We start from the raw sequence: 5,595 nt of genomic DNA, 5'->3' as shown, positions 1-5,595 counted from the left end.
TGATCACACTGCATAGGTTGCGCTGGCTTGGCCACGTGCTGCGTATGCCAGTCGACCGACTTCCTCGAAGGGCTCTTTTCGCACAAACACGTGAAGGGTGGAAGAGAGCCAGAGGCGGTCAAACGATGACTTGGCAGCGAAGTATGAAAGCCATTACCATCAAACTCAGCTGCGCTGGTCACAGCCGTCTTCCTGGATGGGGACCCCGAGACGGGCCACATCAATGGCTGGAGACATTGTCAGATATGGCCCAGTCGCGCCCTCAATGGAGCTCGTGCATCCGAGCTATTGCCTTCAATGCATAGCTCCTTTTCCAACACCCCCACTTGACAGCCCACTGACAGATTTATGCACCAATTTATCAGCTTCCGCTTGCAATAGGCAGCTACCTACCCCTACCCCCAAATCATCGGTGAACGAAACTGCGGCAGCTACAACCACTGTACGACGAGTACGCGGTTATTACAGCTGACAATGATGATGTTCTTTTTCTCAGGATTTCGAACGGGGGACTAAATAAACTCTCCAGAATCTTCCATACGCAGTGTCCACCAAAATCTCCACGCTCTATACTCCTATTTAGTTTGGTGATTGACGAGATAATCAGACGAACCGTGGAAGGTCCTCAAGGTGTTCAAATAGCTAGTGAGAAACACCTTATCGATCTGGTTTGCAGATATCCTTCTCGTCTACAAACATGAAACATGCATATAGTTTTTTGATGATCTGACCAAAGTCATTCCATTCTTTGGCATGCGCTTTGCAAACACAAACTGTAAGGTTATGCTTATGTGTATGGAGTCACTGAGCACACCACCTACAATTCAAGAAGAGTAACTCAACTTTGTAGAGCGTTTTAAGTATCTTGGATGCTGTATTAATTTCGACTGCAGCGTGAGTGATGAAGTCAACGCACGAATCTCTAAAGCCCGAGACGTGTTTGTTAACCTGGGGTTTCTATAGCGTCAAAGCGTCTTATCCTTGAATCCCACGCGACAGTACGGATTGTTCTGTTGTATGGGAGACGTGGCCACTTCTGGCAGCAGAACTAAGCAGTCTTCAGGTCTTCGACAACCGCTGTCTAAGAACCATAGGTCATGTGGGCTTGTGTCGACAAATCTGTTGCGAGAGACCCAAAATGCTACTGTTCGGAAGCACCAAAACTGTGGTGGTTGGGCCATGTATTGCACATGGACAGTCATCGTTCAACGAAGAGAGTGTCCGATTCGGAGTGGCAGAAGTAGAGAGATGGCCAACCCTTGAATTTTCGGAGAGGTGAGAGAGATTACGAGATATTTGGAAGCTGTCGGCGCTGCTCGCAGTCCAGGATGGGGCCCACGTGATCTCCATTGCGCCTGATTGGAGACGCTGTAAGGTATGGCTGATAATCAATGTTAATGGTATTCCTATTATCAATTTAACTCTAGATTGTCTGAGTGATTTTCTGGAGATGAAGGTACCTTGGAAAGTTTGTGGTGGACTAGCGCTACGTTCTCTTCCACTTCCAGTCTTTTCTTCATAATAAAGCTTCCAGATAAACCATAGATGTGCGGCACGTGAAGCGAGGTGGCCCAAGTGGTTAGAGCGCGAATTTACTGACCGGAAGGTCTGTGGTTCGAACCCGACCTCTGCCTCTCGACTTCCTCTGTCTAGGCTTGGTCAGCCTGGAAGTATTCCACCCTCGTGCAGGCTTCGGGTGGCATGACATTTAGACACCGAAAGGGTGCTATAGCTGAGCGACGTGAAACATCAGTGTTGGAACGTTGATGTTATGCTGCCGATGATCATTACCAGCTGGAACATTCCACGCATACATCCAGTGTTATGAATAGAACATCGATCGTGATTGAGCGCGAGAACAAGAGTGAATAGCGTAGAAAGAAAAGCGCCCCACTTGTCCAAGAAGAGATGTATAAAAGCTGAAAGTGAAGTGGAGATCATGGTTAATACGAAACGAACACAAAGGATAGTCACGACACCCAGAGTTCCTTGCCTTCTGCATCCACCAAGATTTCATGACCCACCAACCTATTCAATCCCAACACATGTCTTTTTCACCTGAAATCTGACAATTCATCGAGAGGGCTCAGTGGTCAAAGCGTGAATTTACTGGCCGGAATGTCCATAGTTCGAACCAGACAACTTGTTTGGTATGTTCAGGAAGCGGTTTGACGTAGGCCCTATAGAGTATTTGGAAGTCCATATGGGGGAAGGTTTGCCGAAGCAAAGTCCATATGGGGAAGGTTTGCCGAAGCAACCATAGAAAAGCGAATGACTTTTGGGCCGATTTTTCATGGTGCAGTGAGAAGGGCAAGTTTGGGAAGACCCAGATACCCCAATCCCTTTGGGCATCCATTCTCGTGACGTCCTCTGGTCAATTCTCACCATGAACAACAGAGGCATTCTTTGAGTTTCCTCCGAATGACATATGGACGCATTTTTAGTCATTCAGAGGAAGATACCAGTCCGTTGACCGCTGTTTTGCAGCGTCTACATCCATTTGGAGGACACTGGCATTGAAACCCTAGGATTTCAAGTCGTCCGCAAAAAGTAGACATGGACTTGCGATAACATCTGGAAGGTCGTTGACGTACATCACAAACGGCAGTGGTCCCAAAACGGAGCCTTCATGAGCTCCAATGGAGACTGGCGCCGGAGAAGAGTAGGTCGAGGCTATTTTCACTAGGAATGTTGTCTGGTAGAAATGTTTTCATCCAGTGCAGAACGTTCCCTTGAATCCCGTAAGACTCGAGTTTGTGGGGCAGCGGGAGAAGTTGAAAAATATGGCATCCGACATGAGTATCTCGTCCATCGCTTGTGTTAAGCTGTCCATAAATACGAGCACGTTCGTCATGTTCTCATTGTTCAAATCATTCCGCAAGCGGGGCAGCTAGCATCTTGTAGGGTTGTGGACAGCACGTTCCAGTGAGAAGCAACATCAGAAGACGCGCTGTCTGAAAGTGTTAGGCGGAATCCTACGATGAAACTCTTTACCGTTTGCTGTCGGGCGGTGCTACGGCCGAGAAACCTACCACTTCCAGTGAGAATCAACATCAGAAGACGCGTTGTCTGAAAGTGTTGGGTGGAATCCTACAATGAAGCTCTTTACCGATTGCTGGCGGGCGGTGCTACGGCCGAGAAACCTACCACGCACAAAATCGGCCAAAAGTTCGGGCCGCTTGCCGATCCGGTATTGAGGCGGGCTCTGATTAGTCGGAGGCCTGGACCCAACAGCCAATCATAACCCAAGGTTGGCCGGATTCCGGTTGCCAATGCCGCATACAGGTGTCAGAATTTCCAGACCAATGTCGCCGCATGCATGACGTGCTTTACACGCGTTTTTGACTTGGTTTTGGGCATTAACATATGCTGTGCACCTTTGGTATTTGTCCTGACAGGAACGCTAGTTTGGAAGTTCGGACCAAGAAGTGAGCTGAAGAAAATAGCATTACAGAAAGGGACTTCAGTAGGTGGTTTAGATAGGTCAATTTCACACAACGATCGCAGAGCTCCTACTAACCTGGGGAGGCGCGTGCATCTCAAGCGTACCTGAAAAATGCGTTAAGAAGCAACAATAAACAAATGCTTCATCTGAATCCACATTGGTGCTCTAGGAAATCCGACAGTGACCGACCCACGCCATCTGTGGTTGATGGTGACGTGATCTACTAGTGTTTCAGGTGGCTACCTTATGTAAGGCGCCCTGTGGCCGGGCGAGTTGCGTTGTTTTGAAGTTTTTGGTCAGCTCATAGCTGCAGCAGACATCCGTGTCCCAAATCCAGGACGAGGGGACAACCCAGGGAAGCCTCGGCATAGCTAAGTCCACCTTCTTGCCCATTTATTTTCCAGACAAGCCTAACAATATTTGAGCTCTCAGCCTGTCACCTAAAGGCCCCCAAAACCACATAAAAGCTATCGTTATGTATACAAGATCTACAATCCGTTGGGATCAAGTTAACCGTATATATCACAGCGACAAAGCCTGTAGGCGGCTAGAGGTGCGACGCGTACTGATCGATTAATGAAAAATCCAGCCTCCACATGCAGATGTAGACAAAATAGAAATTCGATCATCAATTTTACTGAGACATCTGCCAGATCTGGTGGGGATATCGGGCTGGCAATGCTGGAGTACGCAAGATGGTTTTTGGGAAAAGAAACTCCCGTGGTAGACGAGACACTCGTACTCAGCACTTATGCTGCCGAAGGTCCTTTGGTCTCGCGGTACTTTTCTTGCTCAACCCCACGATGAATCGAATCAACCGGTATGTGGACAACTTGTGACCTAGAAGAGAAGTATCAAAACAATATCAAAACCCAGTCGGGTTGACATCTGTTGCCTAGCCGGATTGGGACCCCGATATTAAATCCATCAGTGGCCAACAACACTAACAGATATGGCTTAATCACACAACCCGTTGGTTCCTACATCAAAACTATCCCCAGAGCAATACACAAAGCGAACCATTTTTTTATGCCTTTCCTCTAAATTTGGCCGAATCTTTCACGCTTGCCCATTTTTCGACGGCCGCCATTGTAGCGGCTTAAACCAGCGTGCATTTTGTGCGCAGTTTAGAGCGGATAAACAAAACTGAAGCAAGAGGTTTGAGTTTTGAGGAAGGTTCAAGATCACCAAGATAACTTGTCACTGCCCCGAATAAGTGAACCGAGTCGTATTCAACCCGGAACGTTTTGGAATTCAGTGAAAACACTCCACACGCCCTTTCTAGATTGGGCAGCACTAGTGAATAGTAGTAATAATAATAATGTTTTATTCCTAACTAGTGTGTGGCATACCTTCAGGCATAACCATAATGTTACAGTCAGAATAATAGCATGAATGGTGGGCTTTGTGGGTACCGGGAATTTCATGGAAAAGAGACGGTGATATAAACGGTGGGTATTGTCCGAAGTAAACTTGGTCACGCCTAAGGTGGTCGAATGACGAACCAAAAGTACAAGAGCTATTCCCTTCTTATGGACGACATATCAAATTAGACATGATACGATCGTTCAAATTTGAAAGTGGCGAGCAAAAACAATGCGAGGGAGGGTATAGCAAGAGGCTCACCGTCTGGCACATAATAAAAAAATTCAAAGTAAGGTGGATGAGCGCATGTTGCGTGGGGTTTGAGGGTTTATGCGAAAGCAAGTAAGAAGAGGCCACCTTGTTGGTGGTTTTCTCCATCAGTTTGCAAGGTATGTTAATAGGATCGATTGGGCGGTAACTATAAGAGTGGCAACGGGGTTTTATTTTGTAGACGAAATGAATGATCAGTTGCTTTCGGGTCGATGGGAGTATGCCTCAGATGACCGGTTTAATGAACGGCGTCCAGAACAGCGTGACAGGTTGCCGACGTTTGTTTTGCAGTTACAACAATAACCCGTCGTACCCATAACTGTGCGCGCAACTGCTTATGTCTATTGCCTACAGTAAACACCAAACAAGTCTCTATACAGGCCGATAACAATGAGTCCACAACTATGCGTGATATCCCAAGCTAATGGCCAACGACGATCTGTCACTCTCGTTATTGTAGTCGGCATCACTTGGTCATTTATCGTAATTATTTCAGTGGTTCGCCTCCTACTTAT

The sequence above is a fragment of the Opisthorchis viverrini genome (assembly GCF_000715545.1).
Source record: "Opisthorchis viverrini unplaced genomic scaffold opera_v5_209, whole genome shotgun sequence".
In the NCBI taxonomy this organism is placed as follows: Eukaryota; Metazoa; Platyhelminthes; class Trematoda; order Opisthorchiida; family Opisthorchiidae; genus Opisthorchis; species Opisthorchis viverrini.
Note: the sequence above shows the minus strand (reverse complement) of the source record.